General features: G+C 45.5%; 1 pseudogene; it reads left to right on the plus strand.

Annotated features, from left to right (window-relative positions):
• The first annotated feature begins 12988 nt into the window (after nt 1-12988).
• Nucleotides 12989-13477, plus strand: LOC113263040 (oligosaccharyltransferase complex subunit OSTC-like; annotated as a pseudogene).
• Nucleotides 13478-18093: the final 4616 nt, after the last annotated feature.

Here is an 18093-nt window from a genome sequence, read left to right on the forward strand (position 1 = left end):
ACCAAGGGCTCGTTCTGGTCGCTTTCGTAATACCCATGGCTCTGTGCCAACTTGTCTTATTATGCTGGAAGGGTCCTTATGCAGCTCGCTCAGTGCTGTGTCCCCAGCATCAGCACACAGGAAGTCATCTGGAAATATTTGTGGACTGAATTCCTGACTGCCAGATAGACTAAGAGAAAGAGAAGATTCATTCCCCTTCACACACACACACGCTTTGGGCTTGAGAAGTTTCCAGTTAATGAAAGCTCTAAATAAGAATAAATCAGTCAAAATACCGCAGAATTCATGGGGCGGGGTGGGGCGGGGTGGGGCGGGGTGGGGTGGGGTTAATGCTGTGGCTGAAGCCATACTTAGTTAGCCAGAAAAGCAAATGGTTAACTTCAGTAAATAGAATTGAAGAAGATGACTTATCTCTATTAGTTAATTATAGTATGTTTTAATTTACGTGCATAAGAATTTACATTTCTTACATCTCACATTGTGCGGAAAGATCCAGAGCCCATCTAACACCAGGATGTGATCCCCATCAGTAAGACATAAGAAGACCTCGAACGAACGAATGATTATCTTTCCTAGTGGCTAATTGTTTTTTCCTTCTGGAGAGATTAGTCATGACATATATAAATATCAATTATGGCTATTTATAGAAAAAAGAGGTAATTGAAAAGCAAGCAAATTGATTTTTAAATGACATGTTATGAATTCTGTTATTAGTTTATATAACTCAGAGATCAGCTGCCTGGTTGCTCCCTAGGTGTATCAGAGTTATGGGGATCACTCTTTTCTACGACATTTAAATAAAAATTGTCAACTATACAGGGTGTCAGAGAATGATAAGTTGATAAATTCTAGGGAGAAAAGTTAAGCAGGAAAGAGGAAGAGTAAGTGAGGGAACATTGCGATGTTAGAGTGGGCACAAAAAGCCTCACCTCACTGAGAAGATGGCTTTTGAGAAAAGATTTGAAGTTGATGAAACCAGGGGTAAAGGTAAGACCGACAGGGCATGAGCTTTCCAGGATAAGGGGAGAGCAAGTACAAAGGCCCTGGGGCAGAAGCATGCCTGGTGAGTTCAGGAACCCCATGGAGGCTGATCTGGCTGAAGTGGACCCAGCAAAGAGGAGAGAAGCAAAAGATGATGCTGAGAGATTGGGGGGGGGAGGAAAATGGGAGGAGGAAGCCTTGTATGCCTTGCCTTTGATTCAAAAAAGATGAGAAGTCATTTGAGGTTGTGATAAGGGGTGTGATATCATCTGACTGCTTGTTGAGTATAGACTTGAAACATCAAGGGTGACCAAGCTGGATGCTATTTCGGAAAAGCAGGCAAGAGATGATGGTGGCCTGGACCAGGAAGGTGGCTGTGGCTGATGAGCAAGGGACAAAGTATAGATAGATTTTGAAGATAGAGCTGCTTCTCTGATTACAGCTAACCCTTGAACAACACAGGTTTGAACTGTACACATCTACTTATATGCAGATTTTTTTCAATACAGTACAGTACTGCAAATATATTTTCTCATCCTTATGATTTCTTCTTTTTTTTTAAATATTTATTTATTTGAGAGAGAGAGCAGGGCTAGGGGCAGAGGGAGAGAGAGCCTCAAGTAGATTCTGTGCTGAGTGTGGAGCCTGATGTGGGTCTCGATCCCACGACCCTGAGATCACAGCCTGAACCAAAACCCAGTTGGATGCCTAACCGACTGTACCACCCAGGTGTCCCTTTTCTTTATGACTTTCTTAATAACATTGTCCTTTCTCTAGCTTACTTTATCAGAACATACAAAATACGTGTTAATCGACTATGTCATCAGTAAGGCTTCAAGTCAATAGTAGTTAAGATTTGGGGGAGTCAAAAGTTCTATGCTGATTTTCAACTGTGCAGAGGGTCAGCACCCCTCACCCCCACATTGCTCATGGGTCAACTGTATTTCCTTTTAAACGTTGATACACATAACGTCATTTTCTTCCAGAAGGCTTGTATCAACGAACACTTCTCACCAATTTAGGCAGCAGTCATTTCTCCATACCTTCAGCAGCAATGAATTAACCTACTGCTTAAAATTTAAAAAACCAAAGGTAACTCCAACTAAGGGAATCAGTCATCCCCTGAAATGACTGAAATGCCTTGGCGCTAAGACTCCCCCTCGCAGCTGGCAAGGGTCGTGAGCTGCCATCTGTCCCCATACACCATCCTTGGAGAGAAGGCGCTTCTGGCCGAGGTGCTGATGCCTTCAGGACAACAAGCCTTCAGGACAGCATGTCCTGCAAACACATCTCTGGCCTCCCCAACCACGTTAGGTAAGTGGCCAGGTCCAACCACACAACTGAAGAGGTTTCCTCTCTGGACATTCCACTCTCCCTTCCCACAGTGAAAGGAGCGTGACTTTTTGTGGATTTGCTGTTGTTGTGTTGTTGTTAAACTTGAAGAACAGTTGTTTGTTTTACTTAAATACTCTTTTTTTAATTTAAAGGACGTTCTACACACAACGTGGGGCTCGAACACACGACCCTGAGATCGAGTCGGAGGCTCTACTGACTGAGCCAGCTCCGCACCCCTGCTTGTTTTACTTAAGATGAAATAACTCCAAGTACTTTTCTTAGGCTCCGTGTTTCAAGGACTTGTTGAATTTTCTGCATTACAGGTCGCGCAGGCGACCGTCCAGCTCGTGCCTAGCGACTGCCCTTCAGCCCCCCTTTCTGCGTCTGCCCCCCTGCACGGCAGTGAGCACGCTCTGCAGTTTCACATGTTACTTCCTTCTGCTCAGATAATTGCACATTTGGGGAATGGCATCTAAAATACTGCCGAGAAAACACAATAAGAGGAAGGTGACTCCTTAGAGTCCTTTTGTTAATTTAAGTCTTTATTTTGGCTTGCTTTCACTCTGGCTTCTTATTTTATGTATTTATTCCTCAGGGTTGGAGTCATTGCATTTCTGGTCTCTCCTATCTGGGTGACCGCAATTGGCTTAGCAATTCTAGTATAACATCTCAAAGGTTTCTTTTGTTCCAGCACACTGGTTTCTTTGTTGTTTATCCTTACTGTGGTTTGTTGCTTCTCTGTCCCTACCCTTCTCAGATTGTCTCCTGTTTGCACACAGGTTTCCTTCTGCACCTGCACCTGCTCGCTGACACATCTGTGTTCCGCAGGCAAAGGGAAAGAGGCTGGCACGGGAAACTCTTGCCTTCTCTTTCTCTCCAAGAGTGCTCGCATTTTCATGACAGTTTGGGCTATGAACTAATTTCCTGGTGTTTGGCAGCACACCAGGATTGTTGAGGCGCCCATCACACCACCACACACAAGGAGGTTTTTTAAAGAGTTGTGATTAAATCTCTCACAGCTACCTCCCATTCACCTCTCATCTTTGCCTGGCTCCCCTGCTGCCTCTTTGCAGGGGGGGGGGGGGGTTTATATGGGAAAGAATTCTTTTCCAGGTTAGATTTTCCAATGCAGCCGTTCAGCTGTGCTTGTTATCCTTTTTTAAAAAGGGGTTTCTTATTTTGGAACTGAGAAAGAAGGGAGAATTCCGTGAAAAAAAAAAAAAAACCAAACGGTGAGGTTTAAAACACACACTCTCCCAAATGTTCATTTAAATTTAGAAATATTCACACAATATCATCCAATCACTCTTCCATCTTAGATATTAGAGCCTAATCATCAATTAGTCTTCCTTTTTGCTTTGTCTGAGCTTATCTTTGAAGGCTGGTTCTATGGGAGCGGTTGTCAAGGCAACCTGGACCACCAGGCTGGTCGCCTGAGTTCATCCTGCTGGTCTCCAACTTCGGGAGCTAGACTGTATGCTGGGGACTCTGTTCCGCCGCTTAGTGTACCTGGATTAAAATGAATAATCATTTGGTAATTTGGGGAAATTTTTTACATCTTGTGATGAGGCATTGAAAGAAATGATATTGTCGTTTTGTTCCTCAGCTGGCTTTTAACTGATGTGCCCCCCTAACGGTTCACTAATACCATGTACAATGTCACCCCCAAAGACTTGGATATGTGGATTTAACATGATGTCCTAATAAACGTCTGAGTCAAGAAAACTACCCAGAGTTTCAACTCTGCAAAGATGAAAATTGTGGTCTAAATATTACTCACAGTCTACATTTCTCTACTGATATCAATGTTAACACTCAAGGAATAAGAGACTCCTCACCCACTCCGTGTAGATTTTTAAATGTTTCCTTCAGCACAGCTTTTAGATTTTATTTTTTCTTAAGCCATTGTCATCTAACATAAGGGTTTTTAAGCAGATAATTTCCCATTTGTTTTGTTTAGGGAAAATCCATAATACTCTATGATTTGGCTCTATTCTGAACTTAGCTATTCCCTAAAGTCATCTTTTAAATGAAATGAGGAACTTGGAAAAATAGTTTTGTTTCCAATACAGTAGCAATTAGTGGATCAACTTTCCTTGCTCAGCAGCTCTGTACTAATACTTGCACTAACAAAATTATTCGGGAGCATACAGAGATGCATGTGATTCAGTCCTTGCCTCAAAACCTTTGCTGTGGTCTACGCGGTGCCTGGCTGGCTCAGTTGGGAGAGCAGTTCAAGCCCCATGCTGCATGTCGAGCTTACTTAAAAAAAAGCTTATGGCCTACTGGAGGAGACAAAAATCTGTATCTTTTCATTCCAAAAGTATTTAGTAAGTATTTATTATGTACCAGGAATGATGCTAAGTCTTAGAGAGAATATTAAAAAAACACAATATTCATGATCCCTGCTCTCATGACATTTACACGCTAGGGAAGAAGTCATTATAATACAAATTAAAAGAAGCGGAAATACCAGAAAGACTTCAGAGAGAATCTGATGTGGCAGGTTTCAGGAATGAGTAGGAGTGTGCTAGATTTGCAAGGAAAGTCAGTGTGCTCTAGCCGGAGAGCCTAGGGGTGAAAAGAACGGAGGCCTGAAATGGCTGTTGCTAGATCACAGCACCGCAGCAGAGGCGGGTGGGAGGTGAGGTCAGCTACAGAGCTCTTCCTGCAGCCAGAGGGTGGGAGGTCTCAGATGCAGCAATAAAGGGTTGTGTTCTTCTCGCAGCCAATGAAAGCCGCTGAAAGATTTTGATCAGAGGAGCACCATAAGTCACTGAGAGCCGCGTGAAGGATGAACTGGAGATGCAGGTGTGGAGGTGGGTAGACCAATGAGCGTGCTGGCGGTCCAGGCAAGCCTGACCCAAGGACAGGACACTCTGGACTCCGTGGAGATGTTTATCAGGTAGAACTGTGGAGATCTGACCGATTGCCCGCAGGTACAAGGAGAGGTGGTGCAGACTGCAGGTCCCAAGCAGGAGAGGAGAACAGATTTAGGAGGCAGGGAGATGAGGAGCACGAGCTGGCTTTGGGGGAGGGAGGGAGAGCTGCCCACCAGCCACCAGCTGAGCCTAGAGCGCAGGGTTCTGGGACACTCATGTCCCACTGCCCATCTTCATCCTTATGTCTCGGTCCCAGGCCTTGGTGTCACAGTCCTTGTTCTCACTTTCCGGGCCCACTGCCGTGATCTGCTGACAGGTCTTGTCCAGGCCGCGACTCCAGTCTCTCCTCCATGAAGCTGTCTCTTCGTGCTGCCCCCAGCGTGACACAACTCAGATGCGAATCTGTTAGGTGCTCATTAATTCCTTACACGACACTTGATATTGTTTCCTGATTAATTCCCTTCGGTGGCCCATATCTAACTGTCATGGGATAAAGGTCAAGCTTTCAGCACAGCCCAGGAGCCCTCTGTTAGTGGCCTTGCCTACGTCATGAAGCATCCCTAGCTCACACATTTTGTTCACACACCAGCCACGTCAACCCCCTTGCAGCTCCCTGACCCCACTGTGCTGTTTTGTGCTCCCGCTGTTACTTCTTACTTCTAGGGTTGAAGAAGTAGGAGCAAATGGGCTAATTAGCGAGGACAGCACCTGGAGGAAAGAGAAAGCAAGCAGTCAGGGACCCAGGAAGAAAGGCCTGGAGAGAGCCTCTGCTGGCATTTTAGGAGAGGTGTATGGATTATAGGGGATGGGGATAAATGTGTGGGTGGTTGAAAGGGCAGGAAGTCGAACACAGAGGGAACGCTGCTGGCTCTGGGCCATTTCTGCCAGACGGAAGATCCCTCTGATGGGCAATTTTGGCTCAAGGACTTTCCCATGGCCTGACCCAGATTTCCTCGGAATGATGTTGCAGTGGGAGGCTCTTCCTTCTCAACCCTTCCCGCTCTCCTTTCACAGATGTCAGATCTGTATCCTGGTTTGAAGCTTCTCCCCAATTACTCCTGCTCCCTCCCTCTTAATCTTCACAGGCATTTCTCTCAGTAAACTTCTCATCTACCTAATTCCATCTTGGTGTTTGGCTCTTTGAGGACCCAAAAGAAAATAAAAAAATAACCACATTTGGAGGTGAGGGATACTTTTGGAGAACCACTGAACTTCATTTGTCACATAAAAAGATCCAATAACTGATACGATAGGAATGAATCTTAGCATTTTGGAAGTTTTTCGAAGAACATTTTGAAGAATATTACAGTCATACTTCCCCTTCTACCATTTCTTTCCCTCTCCGAAGAATGCTGCATGAAATTTTCTGAATCCCAAAGGAAGGATACGGTCTGATCATAAGTGTGTTTTTTGACAAGAGGCCAAAATTCTTGAAATTAGAACAGCCCTAGAAAATGTAGGGTCAAGTTTCAGGTTCTCTATGACATGTGCTTTTTATAACAAAATTGGTTTTGTTTTTAGGGTTTTGTGGCACTCATCATGTCTGAGGAGAATTAGCAAAAGTGTGGAGTGTTGCAAGTATCGGAATTACTCACCGAACTATCTCCCCAAAGTGTGTTAGACGTCCCATGGCCCAAGCTAGGTGATTCAGAGTCATCCTGCTGCCTGCGGAGAACCCCTTCATCTGCTCTTCTTTAGAGCACAGATTGGCCCAGAAAGGCCAAGTAGCCCAGTTCCCCATTAGTAAAAAGCTTAGGTTCCATGGTTTATGAATAGACGTAGGGCCTTTCTGATGCTATTTTTGCCTCACTGCTTGAGTGACTTTGGACATTTTCTTCTAAATGATGAGGATTAAATGCGCTTTCCTAAGGTTCTGAGGAGAAAAGCCAGAATCCTGCACTTCTTATTACGCTTCCTGTTCCCCACCTTCTGGCAGGTTCTCCCCATCTCTCCAGATTCCCCTGTTATCTTAGGGTCTCATGCCCAGGCCTGGCTAAGTGGGGTTGGGAGCATGGACGTGGATGGTGAGGAAATGTCGATGGGGAAGCCGGGAGAGGACAGGGAAGGGAGGGGGGGGTCTCAGTTTCATTTCTCTTTGTCTACATTCAAGGGGAGAACAGCCTCCCGGAGGGGCTCTGGGGCTTCTCCTCGCCAAGTCAGTATGTGAACCCATGTGAAAATCCATTCAATGAGTATCAAGGGGTCTCATTTAGGGGCCTCGTAGGGAAGAGGTGCTGTGGTCAAATAGGGTCATTTGGGGAGGGTTTGGAAAAGGCCTATGTTCGTTGGATTGCCCAGGAAGCAGATGCTGGAGTTAGGGGTGTAACTGATTTGTGTGTGTGGGGGGGGTATGTCCGTGGAAGATAAGAGGAGGGAAGCAGGAATGAACAGGGAGCGCCTTCACTCTCTGATGCAGATGAGAGAAAGGACAGAAGCACAACTGGGCAGGGGATCCTCAGCCCAGGATTCAGAGCCGGTCCAAGGGGGGCTGGGAGCCATGACTGCCAGTCAGTGGAGCCTCTAATATGGCGCCCATCATGCTCCCGTCATGGGCGAGGGCTGCTCAGGAAGTGTGGCAAAACAACAAACAAACAAACAAACATGTTCTGAAGCTTGAAGGCAGCCCATTAACCGTGGCTTTGTTTGGTAACAGCAAGTTCTTTCTTAAGAGAAGAGCTGAGAGGTGCCCTCCACGACTGGCCCCCGGGCTACTCACAAATCCCAGGGTGAGGGTCGAGCAACCACGAGCAATAGAGTCGAGTTGTTCAGGGCACCATTACCCCCCTTAGCTCCACGGACGAGGCAGGGTCATGACTGTCCGCTGAGGGAGCAGCCAGTGCGTAGCCGCCCTGCAGGGAGGGAATCTGGAAATCAGCACCTGGTCCACCCCCTCCTCCCTCCTCCCTCCTCCCTCCTCCCTCCTCCCTCCTGGTGCTCCCCATTCCCCCTGCCCGCCAGCTCGCTGGTACGACGCACGATGTCAGCCTTCTGAGCCGAGGCTGGGTGGACTGGCCAACTAAACGCGCTGAGCATCCTAGGGCAGCCACAGAGGAGAAACAATGTCTTTAAGGGAGAGAGAATCAAGCCTTGGAAAAGGCAGGATCAGGGGAAGGGGTTGCCTTGCCGGCTTCTCCCAGCCGTCTGCCCCCCGAAGTCACGGGAACTTCCCCGAGCTCGCTCCCCACCCCCTCAGCCCCCCCTCAGCCGCTCCACTTGCGAAGCAAGCGCCTTAGAACAAGTGATACAGAGTAATTTATCGGAGAGTCGGAGGGGAGGAGAGAGAGGAAAGGGAGAGGGAGAGGGAAGAGGGAGAAAGGGGAAGGGGGGTGGAAGGAGAGGGAGGGAAAGGGAAATAGGAGGAAAAGGAGGAGAAGGATGAAGAGGAGAAGGAGGAGGGAGAGAGATTGAGAGAGGAGGGGAGGGGGGAGGGGGAGGGAAGAGAGGAGAGACAGATTGAGAGAGAGAGATTGAGGGAGAGAGGAGGGGAGGGACCAGAATCTGAAACCAGGGACACTCCAGGACTACTTATAAACCTGTCTATGCCGTCCAAATTCCCCAGTTCTGCCCACCTTTCCGAGGGCGTGGTGGTCTGCAGAGTGGCCCATGGCCGGGCCCCTAGGTCTTTCTTACCACTTCCTGCCAGCTAAGTGGTCTGCTCACTTTCCCGGCTGCCTGCCGGCATTTATCTTGTGATGTTATTTCAGAGACACTCACGGCCACAGGAAATATTACTTCTGCTTCCAAGGAGTGGACAATGCTGGGCAAATTACTTTTGGCAGCGAGCAGTTAAGATAATTTTTTAATGATACAAGGCCTCAGCCAATGGTGTGTTGGAGACAGGCCTGCTGGAGTGTACCGGCAGCTGACAGATGGTTTCTCTCCTAACTTAGTTTGACTGAGTGCGACATTTGATTTGAGCTTCTATTAAAGGGAAATAATGTATTTAATTGTTTGATGATGCTTGGCTTATTTTCAGGGAAAGAATGTAACTCCTTTTGTCTATAACACTAACCCCCCCCCCCCCCCCCGCCCATGTAATATGTCCAAATTCTTAGGTGCAGGCTTAGGATTTACTAAGTTACTTATTTGTCTACAATATTTAGAAAAGTAATTATGGGGAAAATGTCCAAATGATGTTTGGAGTCAGAGGCAATATCCCTTTATCTCCCTGCAATACTCCATCCTCTGCCTTCCCCATAGTGGGAGCTAAGTAAATTCCTGCTGATTGTCAAGAAGAAAGGCAAAGTGGTCTTTGGTGCTGTTTCCTGTCAGCAAGGTGATGTGATGTGATGCTTTGATGTGATGGTTTGAAGGCAACTGTCTCCATGGAATCACTTAGAGTGCGGAATGAAGAGAAAGACGTAGTTGGGAAGAGCCTTAACTCAATCACCCCTTTAAAGATTCTCTCTCCAAAGGGCCATATGCACCCCAATGTTCATAGCAGCATTGTCCACAATAGCTAAATCGTGGAAGGAGCCGAGATGCCCTTCAACAGATGCCTGGATTAAGAAGTTGTGGTCCATATATACAATGGAATATTACTCAGCCATCAGAAAGAACGATTTCTCAACATTTGCTGCAACATGGACGGCACTGGAGGAGATTATGCTAAGTGAAATAAGTCAAGCAGAGAAAGACAATTATCATATGATTTCTCTCATCTATGGAACATAAGAACTAGGATGATCAGTAGGGGAAGAAAGGGATAAAGAAAGGGGGGCAATCAGAAGGGGGAATGAAACATGAGAGACTATGGACTCTGAGAAACAAACTGAGGGCCTCAGAGGGGAGGGGGGTGGGGGAATGGGATAGGCCGATGATGGGTAGTAAGGAGGGCACGTATTGCAGGGCGCACTGGGTGTTATATGCAAGTAATGAATCATCAAACTTTACATCAGAAACCGGGGATGTACTGTATGGTGACTAAAGTAATATAATAAAAAAACATTAAAAAATAAAAAAAAAAATAAATAAATGTTTGGTAAAATTCAAAAAAAATAAAGATTCTTTCTCCATATACAGTCAGGTTCTAAGGTGTTGGGGTTCAGGACTTCAATGGATGGATTTGAGGGGACACAATTCAGCCCCTAATACCATCTTTGCCTGTTTCACTTCTTAGCATGATCTTGTTCTTGTGGCTTAGGGGCGACCCCTCAGAAGGAACATGCAGCTTTCTCAGAGTGGCTCTGTGATTGGACAGTCCTCACAAATTTAGGGGTACCTTGTACCCACCACCACATGTGCTTCTTAGAAGTTAGGGAAGACATTTTTTAAAAAAGATTTATTTGTTTATTTATTTATTTGAGAGGGAGAGAGAGAGAACAAGTGAGTGTGGGGGGAGGGGCAGAGGGAGAGGAAGACTCCCAAGCGGACTCCCCACTGAGTGTGGAGCCCTGTGCCAGGACCCTGAGATCAGGACCTGAGCAAGAATCAGGGGTTGGATGCTTAAATGACTGAGCCACCCAGGCACCCCAAATTTGGGGGAAGACTTTTAAAAGTTGGGGCATGTTTTCTTTTCCTTTTTTAGGATTTTATTTATTTATTTATTTATTTATTTATTTATTTATTTATTTGAGAGAGAGAGCAGGAAAGGGTAGAGGGGGAGGGAGAGGGAGAGACTCTCAAGCAGACAGCACGAAGCTTAATCCCATGACCCTGAGATCATGACCTGAGCTGAAATCAAGAGTCAGACGCTTAACCAACTGAGTCGCCCAGGCACCCCTAAAGACAGAGGCATGATTTCAAAGCCTGTTTATGAAAGGAGACCTGTGCGAAATACTTTTTTTTTAATAAAGATTTTATTTATTTATTTGACAGAGAGAGAGACAGCCAGCAACAGAGGGAACACAAGCAGGAGGAGTGGGAGAGGAAGAAGCAGGCTCCCAGCAGAGGACCCTGCTGTGGGGCTCGAACCCAGGACTCCGGGATCACGCCCTGAGCCAAAGGCAGATACTTAAGGACTGAGTCACCCAGGCGCCCCTGTACCAAACACTTTTGTAAAATTTAGAATTGTCTTCTAATTTTTTTACTTTTGTAAGTTTGGATTTCTGAATCAACTGTTGCTAAAATTAGGGCTTACCTGTATTCATAAACAATGACAGCTCAGCAAACATTTTCTAGGTCTTGCTTCCATGGAAAGCTCTCTGCTGGGAGTTCACGGTACAACTGTGCCCAAGACAGGCATGGAGTGTCACATTTAACAGGACAAACAAAGGAATGGGTTACAAAGATGAGACACGGCAATGCTAAATAGGGTTTCTTTCTGGAATGCACTGCGTTGTAGCCAACCATCCATCCACCCATCCATCCATCTTTCCATTTATTCATTCAGTAATACTTACGGAGCACCTCTCATCTCTCAGGCCCTGTGGGTTGGGACAACACTTGGCGATTAAGACCAGCATGGCTTGCATGACTCTTAAATGTGAGCTGTGAATTCATTGTGCATGGTTTTTAGAGGCAGTTATAATAGATTTATATAATTGAGCCAAGTATAGCCCAAACTAGGTGTAGTTTGGGAAAATACCTTTCTGATGAAGATTTTTTTGTCTTTTTTTTGGTCTTTCTTTTTTTCTAAAGGTGGTGTGTTGAGCAAAATTTCAGTGACTCGAGGTGTTCTTTGCAAACTGGTTTGCTGAGGTTCTATGGTATTGCCTGCAGTCTTCCAAGTCCGATGTGCTTTTGTTTGATTTCTTTTTTGATGCACTACAATCAATGGCCTAGAAATCGTAATAAAGGATCTTCTTCTCAATTAAAATAACCCATAAGTGCTATATATATGAGCCAGGAGCATTCATCTATTTAGAGCGGGAAAACCAAGTGAAATGGGGATAGGAAAAAAATAGATAAATATGCATACTTTCAAAAGAGTAATTATATTTTTACACTTCTTCAAGCTGTCCCATTTTCTCTTTTTCTCTTCTGTGGCAGTGCTGAATTTAAAGCAAATGGAAAAACAACAGACTGAATGTTACAATAAAATACATTATATCAATCAGATGAACAAGACAAGCTTGTTGGGAAGGTTTAAATGATCTCTCTGTGCACACTCAGCCTACTGCTAACAAGGGAGTGTGGAAATTTGGCAGCCAAATTATGATGGCATGTGATGGTTAGTGACCTTATTTTGAAGCATGTTATCGTTTCCAAGGTTGATAATGCTGGAATTTCCTGGACACAGCAAAACTCGATTTAAGGACATCTCTCAAATGGAAACTTAAAAACAAAACAATACAAAGCAAAAAACCAAACCAAAACAAAAAAACCCTTGTGGTTGTTGAGAAATATTTAGCCATTGCAATGGCATTCCAGGAATATCAACTACCCGCCGTGTCATCGGCCACCCTAACACTCAGGATTCTGCTTTCCCACCTATAAATATTTACTTTGCTTCAACAGAGGCAATTTTTTAAGTTATACTGTGGCCTGCAGTCTCTTCCTTTTTTTTTTTTTTTTTTTTCCTTTCTTGCTTTTATAGGGATACAACATTGGGATGGCTTGCAGCCACATGTTTTGCTTGGGTAGAGCAGAATCTAGCTTTTTCTAAGCTTGCTTGCTATTGTCTTGGATCGAAGAAGGGACCTAAGCAATCATTTGTTCCAGGTGTGACATATTGTAGATGAAGAGGAGGAAGTTTTGCACATTTTTCCTTAGGCTGTTTGTCTACCAACAAAGTAACAATCTAACCATCCCTGGGTTGTGTAGATGTAGGCCAAGGAGCTAAATAATGTACACAAAACCACATCAAATGGCCTGTCCAGAGAGCCGCCCTTGCCGCCACTAGGTACAAGATGGAGACTTTGTATCTAGTCCCGTTCTTAGTGCTCAAATGCCCAACCTGACGCAGAAGAAGCTGCCTGGGGGCACATGGCATCCGCCATGATGGCGTATGCGCTGGTGGTGGGGCCTTGTGTCCTCATCACTGGAGGAATAATTTAGGATGTTATTGTTGAACCTCCATGTGTTGGCTTTAATGAATATGGACATTAGAGACCAGCAGCTTTCTTGGCCCACAGAGTAGCTGGACAATATATTAGGGAAGGATCCGCATCCGGCTTCCTATTTACAATGGGAGGTTTAGGTTTCAGAATCCTGGACCAATCAAATGTACCAAACATTCCAAAACTCAATAGATTTCTTCTTCTATTCATTGGATTTGTCTGTGTCCTGTGGAGTATTTCATGGCTAGAGTATTCATGAGAATGGAACTGCCGGGCAGTCTGATGGGTTCAAATGCTTTTTCAGAAGAAATCAGTGGATATTGGATTTGGTCCTGTTAATGGAGTTTTAAAGGCTGCCCCAAGCCTGTGATGTGAAATACGGAAAAGCATAAAAGCAGCAGAAAAGAAGCATCTAGAGAAAACATAGGGGCATGTTGATGCTTGAACCAGAATGTCTTCCTGATATCAAAGAGACAAGCTTATCACTATTTTTTCCTGCTGGCCTAAGCTGATGTACCAACGATGTTAAGTGGCATTTTCGTCTTAGTTTTTCATGTCTTAGAGAATATGTACTCAATTTCTACAACTATAATATTAAAAAAGTGATTATTTTTTACAGCTTCCTTAACATTTCTTGGAGATGACATTTCTGACTTTGAAAAATTAATGTAAAATCAGGAAGTGAGATCCTGTAAGCTGAGAACTCTGGACAGATGATCAGCTCTACTGATGGTGCTTTGCCTTTAAAGAGAATGTGTGACAGTACATTATCTCAGATAGATATGCAAGACTGTTTCCTGCACAAGATGTATGAAAGAAGCAGAAATAAATAGCTTTTTTAATTAAAAAAAAATAGCCTGCCCGTTTCAGTGTCTTGAAACTGATCCAGGCCCCTTCAAATAGACTATAAAGGTGATTGGAAAGAGTCCAATGTATCATTGCTTAAAAATTTCCCACATAGGTCTTCACTTTTAAAATAGTGATCTGAGGGGCGCCTGGGTGGCTTAGTCGGTTAAGCATCTGCCTTCGGCTCAGGTCATGATCTCAGGGTCCTGGGATTGAGCCCCACATTGTAGGGCTCCCTGCTCAGTGGGGAGTCTGCTTGTCCCTCTCCCTCTGCCCTTCCCCCTGCTCATGCTCTCTCTTTCTCTCGCTCAAATAAATAAATAAAATCTTAAAAATAAAATATAAAATAAAATAAAATAAAATAGTGATCTGAAACCATAAAGGGCAAAAGATGCACTTTGAGATCGTTTTTCACCTTGGTCGGCTGTGGTGTAACCATGTACGTGTTCTTCCTAATGAGCTGATTTGCGTGCGTTGCAAACAGCTCAGTCCAGCAGGACCTGTAGAGAACAGTGCAAATACAGGCACATCTAAATTCAGAGAACGGACTTGCTGCATTCCCCGGGCAGCAACTGCGGGACCAGGAGAGAAGTCAAGTGGGTCTTCCGGATCCCTCCACCTCCGGTGTGAGAAGCCTGTGCGCTGGCCCTGGACAGGCATCATCTACACTGGTAAGTCGCTCTTCCTTTGAGACGCTGCATATCCCAGTTAGCCAGTTCATCCTCACTCAAAGATCGATCGCAGTGATCACAACGGGTATGAGATAGGGGGTCCCCAGCCCCCACCCCCAAACATGACCTTGTCATACAGCCTGGGAAAAGGAGTCCCCTCTACAATCGGCCCTGCTGCTCTATGGTCTGTACACTGTGAGCACCGGCATTTAAGAAATCTGCTAAGAAACAGACCACCTGCCCCGCTCCAGCGGGACCCAGCTACGTTGTCCGTCGACGGCACAGAGTTTGGCGGCTCTACCCAAGCAGCTGGGGCTCCTATCAGAAAAGCGACTTTGGAGATTTCTCTCAGTGATATGAAAGGTAGCCTTGCAGAGGACTGAAAATGGGAAGGATGGGGACATGGATTTCGTAAATTCTGAGTTGCAGGGATTTGAACCGGTGGTCAAAGGCCAACTCATCTTTTTTGCTTAGTAACTGTAGATTTAGGAGCTGTAAGGAAGGGTACTTTCTCAGGGCAGACGTTCCCCCGCCATAGCCAGCTGGGGCTGCTGTCTGCGGGTCTCTTCCTCTAGAATTCCTGGGAAGTCGAGGCAGCCTGGGGCTGGTTGCTCTTCCAGGTGCCCAGGCAATGGTGTCCTAAGGGGACAAAAGCAAGGGAGAAGGCTGTCACAGAGCCACAGCAGCTGCTGGAACAGGGGCTTGCTGCCTGGCTGGCCTGCGGAGGGGGTGGGGGTGGGCAGAGGCAACACTTTCCTTCCTCTTGCTTCTGACCTGCAAATTTAGAAGCCAGGAACATTCCAGGGTGGGGGGGAGGGGATGGTTTTGAACTCTGCCACCCTTGGGGAGAACAGGAGAGGAGTTTCCCGGTCATTTATAGCACTTCCTTGACGTCGAGGAAAGGGAAGGAAAGGATTGTGATGAATACTGTAAACTAAAAATGGGGGGGGGGAAGGATTATAAAGGTTAGGATACTTCTTTCCTTCCTTGTTTTTCACCTGAGCGGCCGCTGAGAACTCAGCCGGCTTCGTGTCTTGTGTAATTGAGGACAGGAGTGAAACGGATAAATGAACATCACAGATAATCCCCGAAGCTCATTCTCATCCATGAGCTTCAGCCTTGTCCCTCTCCCAGTCTTGTCTCCCGGCTTCTGAGGAGACAAATGAACTGTGGGAGGCATGGGGACTCTGCCAGTGGGGCCAAGGTTCAGAGGAATGCTCAGGGGGCTGGACAAAGGCTCTGCCAGGGTGTGGGGCTTCTCCACACAGGGGGGAACGACTCCTACCGGGAGACCTGGGCAGGACAACCCAATCCAGTTGGGGTCCTTTACGGAAGGGCTCGCTGAGGCTTCAGGAAATAGAGCCATTGTAGGGGAGAAGGAACTTTCCCTTCAGCCTCTGAGGGTCAGGCTGGGCCTGAGAATTCCTCTGGCAGAAGACAGATTAGCTGGGGAGACGTATACAGAGTTTATTATTATATGCTCATGGGAGCCTTCACGGGAAAGTGAAGCCCCCAAAAGTGGTTGGGCCCAAGTACTTATATACCAGATTGGACGAAGAGTATTAATTGTGAAAAAGTACCATCAACATCGGGGAAGCTAAAGGGAGATAAGGGTTACTTGCAAACCCTTGTTAGCACTGATTCTCCTGCTGCCTTCTCCCTGTCTCTCGTGATAAGGATGTTTCTTTCCCCCGGTTCACAGAGGGTAGCTCTCGCATGGGAGTTTCATCTCCTGCTTTTATGAAGAAAAATGGAGGTCAGAGGGTCCTTCTTGGATCTGCGGTTTTCAAGTGCCTTTCTTTCTTTCTTCCTCCCTCCTCCCCCCTCCTTCCTTCCTTCCTTTCTTTCTTTTTTTCTTTTTCTTTCTTTCCTTTCTTTCAGTAACCTCTGTACCCAACATGGGGCTCAAACTCACAACCCTGAGATCAAGAGTCATGTGCTTTACCGACTGAGCCAGCCAGGTGCTCCTCAAGTGCCTTTAACTGGAAATAATCTTATGTCAAACTGGCATTTTGGGCATATTCTGCTACCCTTCACCATCCAGCTAGTTACTCACAAAACCGAAACTAGAAGTTGGTCCTCTTCACTTCCAGTCTGTGGTTATTTGACTACATCTCAGTCACTGTCTTGTGTCTGGGACTTGCTACTCACCCTCAACTAATGTCTCGTGGGGATCTACGATGTACCAGGCCTGTTCTCGAGGCCTCCAGATTTATCTGAGCACATAAGCGTTACTGTTCCTACTTTGTGGGTGAGGACGTGGAGGAGCAGGGAGGATCAGTAGATTAATAAATGGCACTTTCACAGGTCAGCCTACAAATACGTGCTAGGTAACACAGCAAAGTTAGATCACGGGTTCGAGTTCGAAATCTTGCCATTTGTGACAACATGGATGGACCTAGAAGGTATTATGCTAAGTAAGTCAGACAGAGAAAGACAAATACCATATGATCTCTCTTACATGTACAATCTTAAAAAAACCCATGAACTCATACATACAGAGAACAGACTGGTGGGCTGTGGGCATGGGCGAAACGGTGAAGTCGGTCAAAGGATACAGACTTCCAGTTATAAAATAAATGTCGTGGGGATGTAATGTCCAGCATCGTGACTATAGTTAGTAATACTGGTTAATAATACTGTATTTCATATTTGAAAGTCACTAAGAGAGTATACCTTAAAAGTTCTGATCATAAGAAAACAAATTTCTCACTGCATATGGTGACAGATGTTAACAAGACTTTTTATTGCGGTAATCATCTTACTGTATATACAGACTGAGCCAGCCAGGTGCCCCTTTTTTGCAATATATGCAAATATCAAATCATTATATTGTACACCTGAAACTAATATAATGTATGTCAATTATACCTCAACTTTAAAAAGGGAGGAGAATTCAACCTCAGGTCTTGAACTCAAGTTCAAGTCCAGTGCTGTTTCTACTACTCCACTAGGCCAGAGCTTTTGCAGTACTTCCTTTCATTAAACTGTTTTCCATGGATTATGTTTATTTTTATTGTTTCATTATAGTTTGGGAATGAATGAAACAGATGCTTTTTTTTTTTTTACCAAGAACATTCCTTTCAGCCTCACTGTGTTGTCCCACTCAGACTCAATTATTTCCCCTCAATTTTGACCTCCCAGATCCCAGAAAGGATGGGCACGAACTTGAGAGGTGTTTCAAATCTGCAGTCGGCCATGTTCCTGTCCCTGTTTTTGCTGGTGACTATTAGGGCTCCATGGGACCTTAGCCAGAGTCTGGTTTTATCCTCTCTCTTTGCAGATGAGAAACCAGATCCAGAAAGACTGGTTTTCCCAAGGCCACACAACCAGCCGGGAGCACACTTGGGTTGGCTCTGGCGTATCTGGCCAGCTCCCTAACACGCATAGGAGATGCTCTGGGAGCCACTTCCCCTTGGCTCCCCTCACCTGGATGCA

This window comes from Ursus arctos, unplaced genomic scaffold (assembly GCF_023065955.2).
Source record: "Ursus arctos isolate Adak ecotype North America unplaced genomic scaffold, UrsArc2.0 scaffold_9, whole genome shotgun sequence".
NCBI classification, from domain to species: Eukaryota; Metazoa; Chordata; class Mammalia; order Carnivora; family Ursidae; genus Ursus; species Ursus arctos.